The sequence below is a fragment of the Marmota monax genome, unplaced genomic scaffold (assembly GCF_021218885.2).
Source record: "Marmota monax isolate L192 unplaced genomic scaffold, Marmota_monax_Labrador192_F-V1.1 WCK01_AAM20220418_F8-fsc00047, whole genome shotgun sequence".
NCBI lineage: Eukaryota > Metazoa > Chordata > Mammalia > Rodentia > Sciuridae > Marmota > Marmota monax.
Window position 1 is genome coordinate 6,513,188 of NW_026692072.1, and position 23,445 is coordinate 6,536,632.

The 23,445-nt window shown below is 36.1% G+C and overlaps 1 protein-coding gene across 15 annotated transcripts in view; it reads right to left on the reverse strand.

The window, feature by feature from the left end:
- Lrrc4c (leucine rich repeat containing 4C) overlaps positions 1-23,445 on the reverse strand; it is a 1,168,074-nt gene that overhangs the window by 97,747 nt on the left and 1,046,882 nt on the right. For 11 of the 15 annotated variants that reach the window (XM_058583394.1, XM_058583385.1, XM_058583392.1 and 8 more), the window contains one exon: positions 15,092-15,172. The exons of the other annotated variants lie outside the window; for them this stretch is intronic. The gene's annotated coding sequence lies outside the window, so the exon portion shown is untranslated. The remainder of the gene's footprint in view (positions 1-15,091; positions 15,173-23,445) is intronic. 15 annotated transcript variants of the gene reach the window in all.

Sequence of the window (23,445 nt, forward strand, 5' to 3'; positions counted from 1 at the left end):
TAGTGCCAAAGTAAAATTTTATACTTTACTACAACAAAGTAAGCTTAGGAAGAAGGATTTTACCATAAAAATTAAGTTTTAACACAATGAGGTCTATTGTTCCCTTCCTGTCTCATGTGTTTAAAAGGTTTTATTTAGCCAATCAAACGTGAGGTAATGGATGGAAACATCTAGCAGTAAGATCATAAAATCTTAGAGAAGTTCCATGATTACTAGAGGATATAGACATCCTAATTGGTAGCATAAAACCCTTCTGGAGGATTGTGTCTATGTAACAAACCACAAACATACTTCCTAATCCTTACTGACACTTTCTTTAGATTTAGATGAAGACTGAAAGACCCAGAAAATTAACAATTTACTATAGTCATGTCATAAGCACTATTCAATTCAACTTACCCTAAATTGTCTCATTTTAATTCTCACTAAATGTGCATGATCTGAAAAATCTAGTTTAGTTTTACAAAAGCACACATATAGACACAGAGAAGTTCTGTTATTTGCCCGAAGCCATGCAGTTAGTAAAGAGAATGCTGGTTTGGATATTCTATCCCAAGTTATCACATTCAAAATCTAGAGCTCATTCTATTATGACTCAGACTACTAACCTATCCTAATAGTAACAATTTCAGGCTAGATCAGTTTCAATCCAATAAATTCAATCTTCTGGCCTCCATGTACTTCCTACAAGCAATTTTCAACAACGCCTTTTCAACACCACCACGATATTACATTCAATTACAGGTGGTTGCTGCCTGGGCAAATGACATGGGTTGTTGCCAGTAATATTTCCCTAACATAGAGCTGGCTTCAAATCCATATCATCTCCTATATCCAATGGTATGAAAAGTTATTCATGACATTTTATACAGCAGTAATAACCCTGTTTATATTTAAAAGTGGTTTGAGGCCAATCACAAACCATCTCTCTTTCAGGGCTTGGTCAGATTGCACTTATATATAGAATATCTACACCAAGATTATCTTCTATGTCATGCAAAGCACAGAGGCTAACAGATACCAGGTTTCTTCTAGATTGTGGTCCTAATATGCACTGTGATCTTGTGAAATTCCTTCTGAGCCTCCGATTTAAAATAGGTAACATGTAGGGGTAACTTTCATACATGAAATAAACAGCATTTTTACCCTGAAATGGAACTTTCAGGATTAAAATGCTGTTTATTTCATATATGTATATATGTATGTACACATGCTGCACATTTTGCATTTCAATAGTTATTGAAATGCCTGTTGGCTCTATAGGAATTGATTTAAGAACTAGGGAAATGACAGTTCTCCAAGGTTATAGTCTTTTATCTCAGGGTGCTAACGGATCTTACAGAATTCATTAATTAAATTCCAGTCTCCCTGTCCTGAAAGGTGAGACCTAAAGGCTGTTATTCTCTGTCATTATGCATAGGGCACCATCACATGATATAAATTTTGGAACATAGAACACTGATAAAGTAGTCCACTCTTAAGAAGAGTGATCCTTCTGAAAACAAGGCTAGGTGGAGGATACCACGCAAATGAACGGAACCTGGAAGCTACAGTCAGCAGGCATGGTGCATAAAAGTTATGGCGGGAATCCGTTTTCAAATTAATTAAATAATCTTTACCTGCCTCCTCTGCTCCCCCTGGGTGATCAGGGGTGTGTTAAAGTCATCCTATATTTATACCTCCCATTCTACATAAGTAGATGATGTTCCCTCGAAGGCGATGATTATGATGGCGGCAGTCCTCAGCCTACCTGCCTCTCTGTTCTCTCTCCTTTAAACACAGCTTCTTACCGAAGTTAGAAATAGGTCAGTCAGTTTACCACCGACACTCTTCCCCCCAAAATATTATTTCAAAAGGTCATAGAGCTGAAGCACAATTTTGTTTGTTTTCTGGAAGGAGAGGAGAGAGGAGGAGGAAAGAAGGGCAGCAAAGTCTTCTCATTTAAATGCAGGATCACTCCCCTGCGTTCTTGAGTCAATTATTCCTTGTTGAGAGCTGGGGTTGTGGTTATGTAAACTTTAGAGACAATGGGTACTAAAAAGAGAAGGAAAGAGAACAAGAACACTGGGAAAAGGGTGGGGGTGGGGGTGGGGAGCACCAGAGTATATCACAGATTTCTAAATAAGGTTATTTGAAAAAATAAGAAACCTGAAATACAACAATAGACGGTGGATTTTTATTTTGTTGAAAAATTTAAACGATTTGTTAGGAAGGGGGAAAGGTCCACCATTGAAGGCAGATCCGCTGCCTGCCAAGTAAGGAAGGAGCAAGATGAGTCATATGTTAAGCAGAGTCATCCAGGTAGCAATCTGTAATGTTTATTTTTATTTTTAAAAAATATTTTTAGTTGTAGATGAACACAATACCTTTGTTTATTTATATGTGGTGCTGAGGGTTGAACCCAGCTCCTCACACCTGCTAGGCAAGCACTCTGCCACTGAGCTACACCCCCAGCCCCAATCTGCATGTTTTGATTGCAGAGAAAAGCAGTGGCTAATAAGTGGGAGGATTCAAATCCAGGACTGACTCCAGAGTCTTCCTCCTCCAGCCAGAAGCTCTTTCTCTTTCCATTAACTCTTGTCTCTCTCATTGTTCATTTTTTTCTTGTCTCCCTCAATGGTCTCTTCTAAATGCAGTCCTCTTAGCCACTCTCAACCAAGCATTATCAAAAAAGGCTAGGACATCTACTACATAAATTTCACATTTAAAGCATTGCATTCTTCCAGTGGGGCCGAATCTATTGGAGTTCAGGATCCCATGTATGCCCATGTTTTTGTAGATTCCAGATAAATTGGCAAAGAGGAGCAGACTATAGTTTGGACTTCATTTCAAGGAAACTACAAGGTGCACTGTGACTTGCAAGCTTTTTATGAGAGTATACTTCAAAGTGAAACACATACCTCTTAGGAAGAAGGAGAGAACAGATAATAAACTGTCCTTCTACATCCATGTTAAAAACTATTATGCTATCCAAATAATCCCTCGTTCATCTGGTTTACAGAAAGCCGACTAAATGCCACATAATGACTAGCATTCATATTTATCTAAAACACCTCACTGTAAGTTATAAGCTGCTGCAAACAATGATCCTCCGCTTGTTGTGAGGATGTGCACAGGCATCCTTTTAAACAGATGATTCCTGCTCACATCAACAGGTGAATGTGAATAAGGAGACTTTCCCTTGGTGCAATTTTTGCCTGTTCTCATTTAAAAGATATGATAATATATTGAAAAGGGATGTAGTAAGGCCCATTGTCAGTATTTTCACTTGAAACTCTGGGAAATGATTTTTTAGGGGGTGGCTGTGGTAGGGAACAGACAGATGTGAATAGTGGGAACATGAAGTTAAGGGAATAATTTTATAAAATGGGCCAACTATGCTGACCCTTTCACATGCTTTCTCTTCCAATAAGCAATTTACCTGTAGCACTGCCTGGCTTAAGTAGAGAGGATATGTCACATTCTTCAGAAACTATTCCTTATCTGCAGGAGAAATGCAGACCCAAAATAACAAGAGGAACAAACCCAAGTTATCCTGAAAGGGGAGACTTTTGTGACCCTTTTCCTAGACCAGATCTCAAAACTCAGGGAGAAAAGGATAATTCCTCCTAACCATAAAATCTGTAAGAATTTATGCTTATGAACCCAATCAGAACTGATTCTATGGGTCAAGGTGACCTAGAGTTGTCAAGGCACTGGGGACTTGAAAGTCTGATGTCATGCTGCTGTCAGTCAAAAGTCAAAAGGTGGACCAGGGTGACACTCTCTGGAAACTTCTCTGGGATCCCCAATAAAACTGAGTGCAGGAAATGCCCTTGTCCCCCTGCTCTCTCAGACCACCCATTCTCTCCCAACGTCAGGTCCTTGCTTAGCATCTGGATGGCCATCTTAAGTGATAGCTGCCATTTTAAGAAAAAATTCACTTTCTGGCCCAAGGGCATATCACCACTTCCTCATACCAACTCCTCCTTTAACCACAGGAATTAGGACCCACCCAGCTCTTATCTCTGAGCTTGTCCATAAAAGTCCCTTACCCCTAGTCCCTTTTGCCTCTCTCTGTCTCTGGAGAGATGTTCCTTTATTGGTCAGCTCTGACAAACTCTCCTGTGTATCTCTGCCTGATCTCCATCTTCCATTTCTCCCTTGCCCATCTCCGGGTTCCTTGCTTTCCTTTCTGGGTGTCTGCTTTCCCTTAACACTTCAGTACACTCATGCCCGTTACTCTGAGTGACATGTCTGAAATCTTTCTGACTTGATTGTAAGAATTGGGGTTTGAAGGTGGAGTTTTTGCATGTCCTCAGTTTCCCAGAAGGCCCCAGTCCTGTAACAGCTGCACAAAATCTTTTTGCTCAGAAAATCTAATTTTACCTGAGGACCAATAAATATGCATGTTGCAATGACCCACTGCTTGCTAACAATGCTAGGTTACCACGCCAGATCATGATATGCAGGCAGAAAAAGATGTGAAATATTAAGGTACATCAGACATTTTAATACGTGCCAAAAGAGAAGGGAAAAAAAAAATAGTCACTTGGGAACTCAGAAACTAATAACCCTCTTACTTAAGACATCTTCAAGACAAATTTAACTTTTTCTTTTTACTACCTATTCAAGGAACAACTGTCTTCTTTTTTTTTAAATTCCTCCCCCTCCTTGCAGCCTTTTCCTCTGTAGCTATGGCTCTATACCATTTAAAACCCACACTGTAAAGATGTATTTGAACTGCTCTTTTTAGCTTATAATATTAATGTTACTATCACCCTCACCCACATATTTGTCAGGACATTAAACTATTTGAAAACATAAAATAAAAAAGAAGGAAAAAAAGAAATTTTCATATTTCTCTTTCCAATATATTTAATTTAGGGACTTAGGAACATTTCCCCAGGTTTAGGGGTTTAAGCATTTACTGCTATATCTGTATCTACAGATTGAGAGGAAATAGGATGTGCTAATTACTGTAACACTACTACTATGCTCCAGATCGTTTTTGCATTTATATTTATGAATAAACAAATGATTCTTTAAAGAGTATGGATGCCAAAGAAATTTCCAGAATACTCAGAAACAAATTATGACCAGGGCCAAATTTGTGATATATTTCATTGTTATGATGGCTGGGATGTGAATCATTTCTTTTCAATGATAACATCAACAAGCAGTGTATTTCTCCCTAAGTCTGAGCTGCAGTACTAATTAATGTCCCTTCCCTAGCCTAAGCAGTTGGATCTTTGAAAAGGATGCCAATTCATAGTTGGAACTCCCCTTGGAAGAATAAGATACTAGTGATGTAAGAGAAAAACAAATGCAGATAAGAATATTGATGCAGAGATGTGTATGGGGCTGTTTTTAAGGTTTACAGATCAATAGAATTTAAAACTCTAATTCCATGTTAAATAGAAAAACATTTTACAAGCACAGAAAAAGAGACAACAGAGTGATGGTACTTGACAACCAAGTCACTGACTTAATTTTCTGAGCTTTCTCTTCATCTGCCGCTGCCTAGCAACTTGAAAATTGCTTTCTTATCCTACTAATTTGGGGCACAAGGGGTGTGTTTGCATGTGTTTACCCAGGAGAATGAAAAAGAAAATTGGCAGAGGATAAGGAAGATTTGATGACCAGTCATCCACATGGTGCAGGCACTAAACATTGAACGAGATTCCTAGACTCCAGTTGGAGGAATTTTTCGGGAGCTCATATATTGAATAGGCATTGAACATATGGAAGAAAAACACTTTTTGTTATATGGAAGGACACAATAAATTCATCATAAGCAGAAAGAATTTTAGATACCAATGAAGCATCTACCTACAGATTGCCAAATATCAGATGGAAATAGGATTCTGGGATAAGAAAAGGTGTTAGCAATTACTGATAATCATTTGAACGTCTTTAGCAGCACGTAGGTGGTAGATGAAGACAAGGAGATAGATAAAATGTAGAATGGAATGCTCCTTGATGTTTGTTCTTTTTAGCTTCTATTCTTCTCTATTTACCTTAACTATAGGCAAACATGTCCACAATAATAAACCAGGTGTCCATCTGAAAGAGTAGATACCTCCTCACTGTAAAAGGCCCATGTGTTGCCCACGTTTACACTGTTTTATTGCAATTGTTTGCTTCTATGTGTGTTCCTCTACAGACTGCAAGATTCATGAAAGCAGGTGATAATGGCTGGCACAAAACTGAGATCCAGTAAATCATTATTAAATGATGTGTAGGGACATGAGTAAGTAAAGGAGGAAAAGCAAGATATAGAAACCAAGCTTGAATCTCAACTCAGGTGAAGTCAGAACTTCATGGTTGGCATCTAATTTCTGATTTACAGTAGCTTCTGAGAGTAGAAATAACCAAAACAAAATGCAAACCCAAGCTAATTTCATCAAAGGTGGCTCTAGGACTATCTGCCTAGTGAAGCTGTCATTGTTAAGAGAAAAAAGCTAAAAGTATATATATGTGCATATCTATGTATTTATATGTATCCAAAAACTTGTATTACCAACATGCATGCTTATAATAAATTATATGATCAATTTGTGATAATGCAAACTATATTTAAACAGTATATGCATATTTAAAATTTACTGAATGCTTATTAAGTGCGAGGTGCAAAATCAAACACTTTGTCTGAATTATCTCACTTCATTCTGCCCTGTAAGATAGCAATTTTTAAGCCTATTTAGAAATGTAGTAGGACCACTCACTCAGGCACATTTTAGAAATGACATGTAAGCAGGCATTGTAGATGTTCAAAATGAAAAGTTCAATTTCCTAAAGTGTGACATTCAAGACTTCACACAATCGAGCATGTATATAAACACATACATTAAATTTTTACATGGTTTGTATTTTGTATAGCACATATTTGGAATGCATACATATAAGTCACTTTCTACTTATTTAACTATCTGAAATTTGATATCTGTAATAAAGGCACTAGTGGTTAAAATCAAGAACAGATGAGTCAACCTTTTATATAATCTCTTTCTATAATGCAAGGGACAAAATGGAAGATCACCACTATTTCTCTCAATTCCAACTTTCTCTGTAAGATGGGACAAACGAAATTCTATTATGCATCAAAGCTTATTGAGGTAGAAATTCCCTAATGTCAATAAATGTTCTTGGACATGTTCTTGCTAGAGAGAGTGGGAACAAAAATTACTTAAAAGGAAAATTTGCGGATCAATTACAGAAGTAGTTTTTTTGTACTATAGAGGTACATTTCAATTTTTTAAAAAATTTCTGTGCATTTCTATTTTCACTCTTTAAAAGAGATGCTTATTCATTAATAGAATCCTCTGTAATGTGGACAAGAAGAAAGTAAAAGATAAAAAAGCCAAAATAATTGAAACAACTCTTTGCAAGTTCAAGAGCCTTCCTTTTGCAGGAGAGGATATTGGTCTTATTTGTAGAGACTGATTTCTTCCATCAGAGATACGATTTTAACTACTTTCATACCATCTTGCCTGGATTGTGGCAGTTGCTAACTGGTATCTCTGACTCCATTCTTTCCTCTTTCCAAGTCATTCAAAAATCTATAATATTATTAGAAGCTAATAATATACCATAGAAAGCATTTTGTATGTTTCATAAATGTTCTTGATCACCCATAAAATAAAAATATATAGAAAAGACAAAATAGAGACTGCTAGACTCAGACAACTGATATTTGAACATGGAAGAAGCAAATTTTAAAAATCAGACAAAAGAACTATGGCATAATTGATTCTTCCACTGGATATTTCTGTGTAAAAAGTGAACACCTTCTCGGTGCTTTTAATGAACACAATTTAGGTTGCAGTTTCATATAATTATATTTTGGTTTTGTGGATTTCCATACATTTAGAAACCATCTAAATATTTTATAACAAGATAAGAGTTGACTTATTTAAAATAGGTCAGAAAGATGTGCTGTGGTCATACGACATTGGACATTTTCTTTAACATCTCTTTAGTAATAGTCCCCATCACACACAACTACACAGATTAAATAAAAATGTTTGTACAACACTTTGACTAAACCTGAATTCTGACTATTAAATATGTTCACAATTATGTCATTATTATCATGAGAGCTATTTGTGTAATTTTTCACAGTTTGCCTTTCTAGAATATCTTCATGTTTTCAGAAACTATTATGCTTAGTCTTCAAATTAGCTGAAAGCCTTTACCAAACCCTTATGTCTGAATGCCAGAGCAAACCAATTATATGGGCATGACCTTGAAGTCAAAGAAAGTTGAAAATTAAGACAAATTATCAAGAAGAAACCCTTGACAGCTAAACCTAAATACACAAGTCAATGAGTAAAGCATGGTATAGTACTAAATAAGATATAAATAGTAGAAATACTTTTTACTACAAGAAAAACTTTTTAAAAATGGTACAGTTTTTTTCCATTTCTTACAAATCAACATGATAATCTCTAATTGTGATACTTCTTTACCAATTATTTTTCAATAAAAAAGATTCAGAGAAACTTTTGTATCAGACACAAGAAGAAAATCTACAAACTTTCTGAAGTAATGCAATCTTCAATCTAACTCATTGGACCTGTTCATTCTCTGAAGTCTAAAAAACACAAGGGCCTTTTTATTATTTTATTCTGATTTGTTCTCAAAATGTAGATCTTTCCAAATTGCCTATGCTTTGCTGTTTTGCATGGCCCAGGCCACCAAACTGTCTCAGTATTTGTCCACACCCATCACAAGTTCTGAGACAGTATAAAGAACAAGTGCCTAAGAAAGAAAGAGCTAGTAGGGTGTACAGCTTCATCTTGCCCTTCAGGGCTGTAGGCACAGTGGGGTAGAAAAGTCCCTTCCTCCTATGAAAAAAGAAAGAGCTGCCCCTAGGCCACTAGCTCATTTTTATTTTTTTTTTCCAAAGCTCTAAGACCAAGGCTTGGTTTTTAAATATATTTGACCTCCATTTAACAGAACAAAGAAGGCCGCAGGAGCATAAGATAAAATGGGCATTTTTAATAATCTCAAGTTAATTACTTCAGATGATAAAGGAACTCTCTTAAGAAAACAGTAGCTGCTGGCCTAAGGAACTATAGGCCCTGCCAAATTGTAATATGGTCCTAAATATTCCCCTGTGATTATTATTTTCCTCATATGATTTTGTAGTTCTCATAGAAGGAGATCACTTTTAAAATGTAATCTTTGTAGCCTGCTGTGATGGCCTATGCCTGTAGTCCTGGGGACTAAGGAGGCTGAGACAGGAGGATCTCAAGATTGAGAACAGCCTCAGCAATTTGGCAAGGCCCTAAGCAACTTAGTGAGACCCTAATTCAAAATTTTATAATATAGTAAAAAGGGTTAGGGACGTGGCTTAGTGGTAAAGCACCTCTGGGTTCAATCCCAGTCTCCCATCCCCACCACCACCACCACCACTAACAACAAATTTAATCTTTGTTCTCTCAAGAACTTGTAATACACCAACAGCTTCATGATCTCCCCCCCACCCCCACCCCCGTGTGGTGTGTGTATGTGTGTGTGTGTGTGTGTAAATGTAAATATATAATTTATTTTTAGTTTCCTGTTTATTTTGTTTGTTTTCTTATGTGTTTGTTTTACTGTAGTTCTGGGTATGGAATCCAGAACTCTGCCAACACTAGGCAAGAGCTTTAACATTGAGCTACAGCCACATCCTACTGGTATCTGTGGGTTCTTTCTTTAGGGTCAGGTCAGAGAACACTATACTTCCCAGAACACTCCCTCCCCATGATTATCAAAACAGTCAGGTAGAGCCAGATAAAGTGTTCTGAAAAACAAGAGTATGTGCCCATAAGCAGGTGCATGGAAGGGAGGACAATAAAAGATACCTACAGGAAGGACATCGGACATATGCATCAAAGAGAGTCCTTAGTTCGCAGGACTGGGAAATCACAGGGAACTTTATCAAGGCTGGCATGGGTCTGGGAAATGGGAACAAGTATGCCAAATCTCTTCCAGCCATAATTAACGATAGCCCCTTGAAGGAATCATTGACTGAAGACCACGTTACTACATCCACTCCTTATGACCAGGCCATTACCACTCTCACAAAGAAAAAGTACCAAGGGCTGTACAAAATGTAATAAGCTGATAAATCAGAAATGAGAAACTAAGGCGAGAACAAAGGAATCCAAACCCTTAAAAAATCCAGACTCTGTAAAAGCTACACCATTCTCTCCAGAGGCAGTCTGTTTGGTGCCTGTAGTGGACATCTATACTCTCACTTTTTCTAATAAACTCCTGTCTGTGGTCTGGGTAACTCATTTGAAATCCTTCCTGAGGGATTGCCAGAATGGGTTATTGTGTACCCCTGCTGTTGCTTTGGCTTTGTAGGCAGGTTTCTTCTGTAACAGTGAACAGAATGTAGTGTGTCAATTGCAGGGTACGGCAGAGAAAAGCCCCTGAAGCATACGGAGCTCTTTCCCCATGGAATAGACATTGATTTAGAAACCACATATAGAAAACATAAAGCCCACAAATAGAAACAGACTGCCCCCTTGACACGTCCCTCCAAAGGGAGATGCCTTGGAGAATAGCAAAGCCCACAGTCTACTTGCATTCACAGAAATTAAACTTCTATTATGTTATTCAGGGATGATTTGTTATAACAGCAGAACTCAGATAGTTCTGACTGATACAACTCCTCACACAGTAAGTGCATAATAAAGAGATCTTTAAAAGAACAAATGTGCAGAGCTGAGAACACATTTACTAGTAACACCAAAATCTATATATGCATTACATACCTCCAATGTGACAAAGACTTTGTCTAAAGCTATTTTCTATGTGCAGGTACACACACAAAAAAAAAAAAAAAAGAAAAAAGAAAGAAAGAAAAGAAAGTCATTTTGATTTGTTTTATAAAGCAATGTGTGCATATTAAGCATGTACAGACTATATATCAGCATTCTAAAGAGCTTGATAGTACCCAGTATGATTCCATGTCACTGACTAGGGTACAGACAGGTCATATTCATGTAAAAAGATTATTACCATTATAAAACACCTTACATATGTTAAGTTCAAAGTGAATGAAGAAAATAATCTGTTTGGAAGGGAGTTGATCTGTAACTTTTACTCAATTTTTACCCTCTGTCCTTTATCTCAATTGCTTATCTTGGCATAGTTCAAGATACTTTGTGAAAACAGGATAGAATGGTACATTACAGCAGCTAAGACCATCTCACTTCTGGGCCAGGTGGTGGAGCAGTGGGAGATTCAGACCTTTAGCTCAGCTCTGCTGGGCATGGCTGCAGGACTTTGATTTTGGATTGGAATCTCTCTTTGTTTCACCCACAAATGATGTGCATCCAATGACAAATTCTAACTAACAGAAAGTCATAGCAAGGGTTAAGTAGAACTATGCATATGTAGAAACTAGAAAAGCATTCAGAATTGTTAGCATACAATAAATATTTGTTTTATTTCCTAATTCCCTTTCTTTTCTATACTCCCCATATTTCTTTCCAATGTCTTATTTTATTCTTTGCTTTTAACTGAAAAACAAAGAAAATGAATGCTAGATGGCCAGCAAAACTCCTGTCAGTATGAAATATCTATGCCTTCAAAGTTTGGTTATTATATAATTTGGAACTGACATCATGAGTTGACAAAAAAAAAAAAAAAAAATCAAAGTATCCCAATTCCCATACTGCCAAACTTGGTGTGTTGGGGAGGAAATGAGTTAAAGACCGTAGAAATGATAGAACAAACTTAAAAGAATGCAAATAAAGCTGCAAAGTGTTGTAGCTGAATGTAGTTTACAAAAAATTAGAGTCTCATAGACTCACAATTGTCTGTGTCCAGGAGACTCTAATTTTTAATTGGATAAATTTTAAACAAACTTAGTAGGAGTGGTATATTATTTTGCTTAGTGAAACTCAAAAGAATCCAAAGTTTCTATTGTAGCACAAGTTCATACTGTACGTCTGTGCTCTTAAGAGTGTATTTTTCAAGGGTGGACAATAAGGAGATACCGTGGCAACCCCCAAAGTCTTTAAAGTAGTATCAGTCAACACAGTCAATATCCAGTGAGAACAAACACCTCACACTGTGAATCCCTGGCCAGGTCTTGCTCTAGTCACTCTTTATTCCTGAACACTTCTGAATTCTGAATTTTTTTCAACTCATGAATATGACCCCAAATTTGCCCTTGGGTTTGATAATGGTTAATGATCTTCAGTTATCTCAGTTGTTCCTACACCTGATCCTGAGACTGCACCGGCTCTGGAGATAGTACATAATAAATACCCCAGACCTATCCTATCGAGGCAACAGCAGCAGCCAGGAAAATGCAGAATCAGAAAAGCACATCAAAGAAGGGGAGATACAAAAGGCTTTTCCTTTACCACCAACCAATACTCTAAAGAAACTGTCATGGCAAAAATTTATTTGAGAAAATTCAAATTCCCCTAAGTTAGAGAAATGAAAATCCTTATCAGATCTGAGTGGCAGAGTTGAAAAGAAGGAATGATGACCTATTGAGTAAATATGGCAATATGGAGATGTATTTCTTCTCCCCTCCACTGACTCCCGTGCCTACTGAAGTACAGTGTTCCATATGCTAAAGGGAAATGTTTACATAAAAGTGATCTTTTTCTTGCAGGGTCCAAGGCACATGAACAATCAAAGTTCTAGTGAAGCCACAGTTAAGGCCTGGACCTGCTATACACGGATTTCCTCCATCTGTCCTTCACAAAACCTTATCTTATGCTGATTCCCAGGACATTTCAATCTCAGCATGGAGCTGGGTGAACTAACTAACCTGCATGTCTTTACTTCTATTCTCCATTTATATACCTCCAATATGACAAAGACTTTGTCTAAAGCTATTTTCTGTGTGCAGGTACAAATGACCAGGATCAAAATCCCCACTTGACTTCTTTCTCCATCACAAAGCTAACTCCTTGGCGGACCTGATTTCAATTTGCTTCAGATTTTCAGATCTCCAAGTATGTTGTTTCCAAATCTAGTATTATCTAAACTTCAAGCGCCTTGTGTTTGTTTTCTTTTCCTTTTCTTCCCTCCCTCCCTTGTCTTTATCCTCTGTACATAAACTGAGAATACTTAGAAATTAACTTCTTGGTCATTATTAGCCTCAAAGTATCTTGTCAACTATGTGGTAAATAAATAATCAGTACCTGCTTGAGGAATTTAATTTCAAAGATAAAAGAAGAGGGAAAGTCTCACATCATTTCCTTCTGTTCATATTTATTTTAGAAAATTGAGGTATCTAACCCAATATAATAAATATAGGGAAAGAGACGAGTTAAAACAAGCAATCACATACTCAAAATGCTTGGATTGGCATTCAGTATTCAATCCATTGCCTTCTCTAATAGTTTCTCTATTAGGTAAGACCTTGTGAAGAAACAAGAAGCAGCTCTACTGCCTTGGCAATACATAAGCTCTTTGGATCCTGATTATTCCTAATTCTATTGCATACAAACTCACACCTTGCTTCCATTAGCCAGAAAGCCCAGACAAGCAGAAGTCCAGTGCTTTCTCAACACATAATAATTCTGCAAATACAGAAAGCTCCTTTATGGTGTGGCAAGATGGGGCTTGGCCAGCCTGGATGGTACTTTCTTGATAAACAAATCCCCCCAAATGTGTGTATCTTTTATGGTAAGATACTTAGTTGACCTTTGATTATACCTATTAACCTGCAGGGATAATATTGTGCTACTCAAGGCTGGTGACCAGCAGCATCAGCATCACCTGTGAGTTTCTAAAACGTGCAGAATCTGAGAATTTATCTCAGACTTCTTGAATCTGAGTTCACATTTTAGTAATATCCCCAAGTAATTCATATAGAGGTAATATTTTAAGAAGTATGGACATTGGATATTCTGGCAGCAATATTGTACTTACTCCTTCCCCCCACCTTGGGAAAATAAAGTATTTGCTTCCCATACCATTTCTTTCTTGATTCCTGAATTTTTTAAATGCAGCCATCCATTTGTTTTAATATGCAACACAAAAAGATGAAACATTTCATTCACATGCTTCATATATCATTTGATTCGTCTGATGCCCCTGTGAGTATCACAACATGTAACTATCACATGTCATTTATGTAACAGATGTCTAACACCTACATATCCAATCTTTGAATATGCAGAAAGCTTCCCCCATTACTATCCAACTCTCCATCCCCAGGATTCTAGTTGAACTATACATGGAGCCAAAACCTTAAAAACCCAAGTCTATCTTATTTTTGAATCTTTGGCTCTTTTGACTACCATAACCCAGTTTGTTCCATGTGAAGACACCAAACACACACACTATTGATGGAAGCTTTTATAAGTGTCATTACATAATGGCATTGCTGTCCGTCTGTCTAAAGTATTTGTGCTGCCGATATAAAAAAGAACATATAGTCCATGCTTGCAGGTAATGAAGTTCTCAATTAGGACATTTTAATCCTTCAAAGCATGTCTTTTTTTTTATTGTTGTTGTTCCTGAGGATTGAACCCAGAATCACTTAAGCCCTGAGCCACATCCCCAGCCCTTATATATTTTATTTAGAGACAGGGTCTCACTAAGTTGCTTAGGACCTCAAGAAGTTAGTATGACTTTTTTAGGAGCTGTACCCATTCAAGTGACTTGAACTTTTCAGCAATGAATAAACAATAAATAAAACAATGGAGGCAATAATATGAAACCTGTATTACAGTGCCATTAGAAAATATCATATTAGGCTGCAATACAGTAAAGTCAAACACGTTCAAAATCAGGGTGCATTCTCAGAATTTTTAATCCTAATCTAGGTCAAATTGAAACAAATATTTATACACAATGTAGAATACTAACCAGAATGTTAGCCTTTAACAAAATGCTTTATCAGTGAGAAGAAAAAAAGAAAGAAAGAAAGAAAGAAAGAAAGAAAGAAAGAAAGAAAGAAAGAAAGAAAGAAAGAAAAGAAAAGAAAAAGAAAAAGCCTCTTGGTCACTGCATCTGAAATTTTAAAGTCAGAGAAGCAGAATACTAAAACAAGAAGGAATCTTAGATCTTAGATCATTTAGACCTATTCCAATTCCATTCTATAGATTTGTAAAGAAAGGCCCAGAGAGCCTATACAACTTACCAAAAGTTCCACTGTTGTCTGTTACTGACAAGATGAGTAACTTTGAGCAAATCCTTTCTCTTTCAGCCTCAGTTTCTAGATCTGCAAAATGAGGTGATGTGACTGCATGACATAAGGTCCATGGAGCCCGAAAATGCTATTATTCTGCAAGACTAGAAACCACATGCTACAATATCCCTGCTCCAAAAGCAATATACAAGATGAAAAGGTCCATAAGTGACACTTGGCATCGCTGATGTCCCAGAGCTTGTTGATGGTATAATCTCAATACTGCAGAAGCACAGGGGTTGCTGCTACCCATCACAGACAAACAAAACCAGGAGAGACTGTCTGTTGGCATACTCTGCCTGAGAAGAGCTGCAACTGAAGATCTGCTGAGAGTGATGGTAAATGTTCTCCTCCCCCTTCCCAGTATCTAGTGACTCCCTCTGTCTGTCAGAGTCCTGCCTCAGGAATTTCTCCCCAAAGTTCACTGGAGCCCTGGGAGTCCAACCCAAGCCTAACCCCAGACAAAGATGCATTTCCTCCTAGAAGACTCCCTGCCTGCCAAGTCATTCAAAATCAACTTTAAAAGGAACTCTAGGCTCCATGGAGCTGCACATTTTAGCATCTTTTTTATCAGTTGTCTGGCATTGTCTGGTCTTTTGTGAAACCTTTTTCTTATTTTATTACAATATCATTATGTTAATAAACAAAGAGTTGGTATGCATAATAAAAATGATAAATTCAGTCTTTACGGCCTCTGTCATGATCATTGGTTATGCTTTAACTACATTTACTTATCTTTCATGCCTCATTCTTATATAGAGTAGTATCTTTGAAAAGGCTTCTATTTTTTTCAAATGAGTTCCATCTTTCCCTTTCCTCTTTTCATTATTACTATTTTTTTTTTCTATTGGGAAATCATGCAGTCAGGCAATGGTGCAGCCTTTTTAAAAGGAGATGCAAATACAACAACTCAACAAAGTACAACTCAGATATTATGCATGCAAAAGTGGATACCACCAATGTCCCTACTAATTAAGCCAATCATTAAACCAAAGGTTAATTGATTGAACTCATTTTTGTGATATATACACAAATGAACCTGAAGTACTGTGTCTTATTAGCACCGGCATTTAAAGAAAGCTAGTGTCTACACCTTAATAATTTTATACAAAATTAGGTCAACCAGCAAATTAAAAATTTTAGAAAAAAAATGCAATCATCCCATAAAGAACAATTATGTTATTAGTATCATGATTATTGTCATCTACTAATTAGACAGCTTATTATGTACTGGACATTTTCCTAAACACTTTACATTATTACACAATTTTAACCTTATAGAAACATTGCAATGTTAAACCTCCTCCTCTCCCCCCAAAAGAGACATGGAAATGGAATGGAACCAAAGAGTCAGTTCAGAGATGGATCAACTTCTTGAAAAACATTGATAACAAATGTTAACTGGTTATATCAGCTAAAACTGTTTATGGATAGTACAGGGAAACAATTTGGTTCAACTTCCATCTATACCAGATACCCCCTGCCTGAAGGGCTGTAGCTTGCTGCCAAAGATCTTCAGTAATAGACCTCGGCTGAAGCCTGTTTCAGGGAAGTTACTAATATTATTGATATTAGCAGTGGATGAAGATAGTGGAAAAGCTCAACATGGAAATTCTGTAATCAAAAGAATATTATGAACATAATATTAATAAGAGTATAGTGGCACGAATTGACTAAATCAGTAAGGGGGGATTGAACAACCTTAAAGAAAATATGTGTGTCTCTCAGAGTATTTATTACATTCTATTTTACGAGCAATATATGTATGCCTTTTCATTTAAAAAACTTTCTTAGTTGTAGATGGACAAGATGCCTTTATTTTAGTTATTTATTCTTATGTGGTAAAGAGGACAGAACCCAGTGCTTCACATGTGCTAGGTGACTGCTCTATCACTGAGCCACAACCTCACTCCTGTTCTTTCATTTTCGTTCTTATTAAACTACAAGTTCATAGAATCCTCATTCATAACATATTAAATATCATTAACCTTAAGAAAAGTGTCCATCTTCCTTTCCTATAGTAATGGAAACTGTCACAAAGGGAAAGCATGAGAAATAAATTAGACCATATTTAATGAACTGAACCCAGTATGTGACATCAGAAAGCAACAAATAAAATTAACTAGTGCTCTTAATAATTACTATTTTTACTAGTATTGAGATACAATAGAAGAAATAAGTAAAAAGGAGACATGGAAGAAAAAGGAAATAAGATTGTAATTCAGAAGTTTGACTTGACTTTTCCAGACCTGTCACTCTCTAATTCCTGGAAAAACTACAAATCTACCTGTGCATTTTTAATTAACTCCCCACCCCAATAAATATTGATTGTGTGCATTTTCCCTTGAATGTTTACCTACTTCCCTAAATAAACCTCTGTCTATACCTCTGACTGGCAAATGCTGGAATTCCTTATACATAAGCTATGGAATCCACTGGTCCTGAATGGAGTTCCCACTTCCCAAGAAACTCCTGACCAGTGACACTATTATGTGCTATTAATATTATTGTGATTAATACTAACCACAGATAAATGTCTCAGGCCCAGCCCCTTTTATTTTAAAGTCTGGTAAACACCCATCAATTGTCCTTTTTACATTCTAATGAAATAATCAAGGTAGCAAAATTTTGCTTTCATACTTGCCAATGTAAATTAGAGAGAAGGAAACAAGTCTAAAACACCCAAACCTTCATTAAAGAAGCAATTACTAAAATGTTTTCATCTTCCTCCTCTTTTAAGTAAAAAGAGAACAGAGAAGGATAAAAGGGAAAAAATAAAGTTTTTTAACCAATTTTTAAAAATTTTACCCTTTGAAACTTCTTGTGGTATGCAGGACAAATAAACATAAATTTATTTCTTTTTGCAATAATGGTACTGTTTGTGTCTTTATAATTAATTAAGGCTATCTCCAATATTACCATAAAAATCAATGTCAATTTATGTGAATGTGGATTCTAGAATAACAGAATCTCTCGTCCATTGCTTTGTATTATATGGTCATATAATGACAGCAAGATAGACTTTTAAAATAGTTTGTGTTCCAATTGATATGAAAAAGACAAAATTTTACACTAGGAACTATACAGATATTTTTCAATTTTAGCAATGTTTTGCTTACTTTATTTTTTTTAATTCATGCAATTTCCATTTAACTAAGCCCAGACAGTGTTTTTGGTACAGTGTTCTGACTTGTGGAAGTGGACGTAAGAGTTGCTATCTGCCACAGACACTTTAAAAACTAGTAGAAAATGGACCAAAGACATAGATAGCTGTAGTAATTGACATACTGTAGTTAATACCTAGGAAAGCAAGAAAATTTGATGAGTTAATTTAATTATTTTCTAGCTATACATAGGAAATTTGTATCTATGAACTGATTATCAAATCTGTACTCATCATGTAGCAAGGACAAAAAGGGGGAATGTTGTCAGAAAAAGTCAACAGCAGCTAGAAATTTACAATCTGTTTATGGAGCATAGTTGCAGAAACAGAAATTTGTTTTAAAAAGTCAAGACAATATTTAAGTGCTAAATACAATGCAGCAAGGTGCATGTTAGAAATTCTTAAAAAGAGAGAGCTTTATGGGCTGACAGCAAGTATTTGAATAGTTTTAAAGGAAGAGGTACAATTCAACCTCAAAGTATTAATTTTGGGCATATATGAGAGATAGTGGCATATGCCAATGTACCTGGATTTCTTAACATATGCTCATTGGAGTGAAATTACATATAAATTACTTAGAAGCTCCTAAACAACTAGAACAAAATTGCATTATACTATCAGTGGGTTCCTAAAGAGTCATTGAGCATTTAAATATTTCATTCTTCAACCTCTTTGCTTATGATCTTTGTTGTGACAATCTTGATTTTTCTCACCCGTTCATCTAGAAAGCAGGTTAAAATTCACCAAACGTTAAATAATCTTGGCCATATATTGAGATCACTTAAGTGTACTAAAATTCATTTCTTCCACAATTCCTTTACTGAATTCTCCCCTAAATCAAAGTTACCTTTCCTTTCTCTAATCAATATCACTGTCCATTTTAGTTGAAAACTCTTTTAGACTTTTAGCCTATTTTTTTTTAGGAATATATTATTTAGGGATAAGTATCTTTCTTTTTATCTGTAGTAGAAGGCCAAAACAGTAAGAAGCTTGGCTCAAACATAAACAATAGTATTCCGCCAAAGAAGCACTTAGTAAATCGTCACTGTTGTAATTTGATTGTGATGAGAGGCCCACATGGTATAGATGCAATAGTCAAGGAGTAGTGTTTGACAACCTGCAACTGGTTATTTCTGATGCTTTATTAATATGATCTTCAACTTCTAGGAAAAGAAAAAGGAAAGAAAAAAAAAAAAAAAGCAAGCACCTAACAGTAGTAGGCTACTTAATCAGGACTTCACAATATGCCACTCACTAGTTGTGCCACCTTGGATTAGAATACTAGTCCATTCAGACCTCTGTTCTTGTTATATAGCTCAAGGTAACTGGCTGAGATGGTGATCAAGATGGTGATCATTCTTTCTGGTCTTTATATATTCTGAGTCAATCAAGAAGACACAAAATAAGAATTTATATTCATTCTGTTTAGATTATATAATAACGATAATATAATAACGATATTGGGACAGTGTGGGCCACAATCTCTGCTAGTGTTGTTGCTCCAAAATTTCTGGAGCAAAATTTTGTGTTTCGTTTGTTATAAGAAATCCATTTAACAACTACAACACAACTCACATTCCCCTACCTACCTCTTTGTTTTCTACATCCTAAAAACTCTAAGAAAAGTTTCATCAATCAAACTTTACAGCAAGCATTGCAATTTAATAGTTTTCTGTTCTACTCTAGCCCATTTCAATCTATTTCACTGAAAGAAATAGCAGGTTTGTGGAACAATCAAATTGATTTTACCACCATCTCTGGCACCAAGAATCCAATCACATTATTAATCTATTCTAAGGATTATTCTCCTTGTAGAATGTGGATAACGATAATGTCTCTTTCATAGTCTTGTTTTAGTATTAAATAAAATACTGAAAGTAGCACTGTTTTGGGTTAGTGTTCAATATAGGTATATTTTATAGTTATTATTTTAACTATATTTATTATTATACCACTGTTATAAATCTATGTATTTTTAAACTGCTAATTTATATTGTTGTTATATACAAGCTATTCATTTTTTTAAGTTCCTGACTGTATTGCAATTGTCAGGGGGGAAAAAAGAAAAAAAAATAATAAATAAAATTGGTTCATACATTTTCCATATATCCAAATACTCATTATTATGTTTTTGGTCAACTCTGCAGAGTTTTGATTTAGTACTTACTTTTGGTATTGATTAAGGGATACGGCATTTTGTTTAGATACTTCTACTGATGCAGGAGAAATGGGAACCTCAGAGAATTGGATCCTACAACCCATATTAAAACTCTAAGTTAAAGCCTGTTTTCTTTTTTTGTTTTATTTTGTTTTTTAGGCCTGTTTGTTTCATTGTATGGGACTGCCTGACCAGAAGGTCCCACTCACACTTAGGTGCCCATACACTCTGTTGTTGCTCCAGGCTTTCTTGACTACTCTAATGTCAACAACCCATAAGAAGTATCTTGAACCCAAGCAATTGTTTTGCTTTAAGGAACAAGTACAGGACAAACTCAGGTTCTCAAACACATTAAACCATCCCTTTCTGGGAACAAGAAATTGAATCAGAGAAAGAGCTATCAAGAGAGACTCTTCAATGAAGGTTAGTTCATCATCAAAACAGCATAAAAACCCGTGGACAAAGAGCCATCATGTTGGGACCCCCTCCCATGTTGCAGGAGCTTTCCTTGCTTGCTTCTCATCAATCTGCTACTGAATTCTCACTCTCCATCATCAGACTCCTGGGTATAGGAGACAAGAACCCTCTAGTGCTCACATGCCCTTGTATAACAGGATGAGGCGACATACATGACAGATTCATCTCCTAACCTAGCTGTGATGCTAGTCATCTCATCTTTTAGTAGAAGAATCAGGAACAGAAGTGTGTGGGCTCTCTCATCCCCAGTATTTGTACCAGAGAAAAAGATACTAAAAGGAACAAAGATATGTCTTCTTTTTTGTTTGTTTGTTTTGTTTTTAAAAATTCTGGTTTGAACTTTCAAATTACTGTTCAAAAAAGAGGCTATAAGTAAAAGTATCATCTTTTTAAAATCATATAAGTATTTTCTTCATGATAAAATTTACTATAAATATAATTTTAAACTAAAAAAAAACATCAGAAATATAAGGTATATGTGTGTGTGTGTGTGTGTGTATAAAATATTCATTTATATTCCTCCTAGTATTTGTGCACAAAGAAAGTAGACAATAATCTGTTGGTCCTTTCTACCATGATTTATCAGGAATCTGAATGAATTCAGACAGCAAATAGAGAAAATACCCACCACTCAGTGAAGATTAAGGGAGGCTGTTTTCCCAGGTAAAATTTATGGTTGTCTTTTAATCACTGGAGAAACTGAAGTAATTCCTCTTTGCTTACTTTCAACTCTACCCACCTGGAACCCATAACTCCTTCCTGTTCTCATTCCTTTACTAATTTAAATATGGATCTTTTTAAATTAGGCCTGCCATGGGCATCAACATTTCAAAAGACATCTTCAGAGCGCCCACTGAGCATACCACACTTTGCTTCACTTTGTTAATTGAATGGTTCTTAAACAACCTCATTATCTGCCCACAGCACTTGGCATTTTCCTGTTGAAAAGCTATCCTTTGCCCTGTCCTCTCTGCCATCCAGGAAGGCTAGAATCCTTCCTATAGCATCACCACAACACAAATGGACTGTTGTTTGTTTGTTTTGTTTTGTCTTTAAACAAATCCCCAGGCTTTTACACCTCCATGGGAAAACTAAATGAACTAATATTGAGAACCTGCAGCATGCCAGGCTATAAATTGTGATATTTAATTTTCAAATGAATGACATGATATAGATATGATTAGATCCAATTAATGAAGAAGAAAGTAGAAGTATAAAGAGATTCTATGGCTTATCAAAAATCACAAGAAGTCCAGGCTCTTGAGATGGGCTTTCTAGAGTTCATGCTGCTGGACCACAGAACAGTGTCCTGGGAGCTAAGGAAGAGATTGTTTTTGTCTGTCTTTTTCTCCCATCAGAAAAGCTTTGGAAGATCTTGATATTCTTTGTCCAGCTCTAAGTATAGCGATCATGTTGTCTTCTACATGGCTCTGTTTGTTAAAAGCCCTTTCCCAGAGTTGCAGCCCAGGAAACTTGGGAGCATTAAGTCAATCTGCAGATAGAATGATTTTACTGTAGGGCAACTGAAACCATGGAGCTGGAAAGCTTCCTTCTTGTAGTATAAAATGATTTTATGTCTCTTCTCTTACAAGGTTTTACATATGTGATATAAAATTCACAATAAAAAAAAAAAACCCTTCCTATATAGAGTTATGTTAACTTGATTTGTAAGTAACCATGAGTGCATGCCACCTCCATGGTAAGTACATATGGTATAGCCTTGGGGCACAGTTAGTTTGGAGTGCTTACCTGTCTTTGCACCTCTACCCTGAATGCCCCTTTGCCTTTCTCACATCCTCCTGGCTCAAGCAGCTTCACTGCTCTGGGTCAAGTGCAGATGAACTTCATCCACAAAGGTTTTTTCAGCGAGTTCCCCCAGCATATCAGTCACACCCCTAGAATATCACTTATCACAATGCATTATATATTTATCCCCCTGTAGACTGTTTTCAAACTTGACACTCTTGACTTTTTGTCCTATATAATATTTTTTTTTTCTGTTGTAGGATTGTCTTCTGTGCTGTGAGATGTTTAGTAGTGTTCTTAGTCTCTGATTACTAGACCATAGTAGCAACTCTTCTTTGACTGTGAAATCAAGTATGTCTCTAGACATAAGGGGAGGGAAAAGTTACCCCCAGTTAAGAACCATTGCTTAAGATCATAGTAATCACAAGGGTGAAGACTCTTTTGCTTTTTTTTTTCTCCCCATCATATAAATCCAGGAGTATCAGGCCCCAAGCAAACAGTCGATTAGTCTGATGGTTGTATTAAATCAGTCTTATTACTCAGTTATAATACACCAGATTACAAAATACATTGAAATCACATCTCATTCAAAAGCAAAAACAAGTAACTGCTAAATTACACTACACGGTCTAAGAAAGTGAGCTAAAAAGTTGTTGGATTTGAATGAAAGAAAATAATATTGTTTCTATATTTAATAAATAAATATATGTAACATTTACATAATCATTTATGAAATATATACGTTAGTGTGTATACATACCT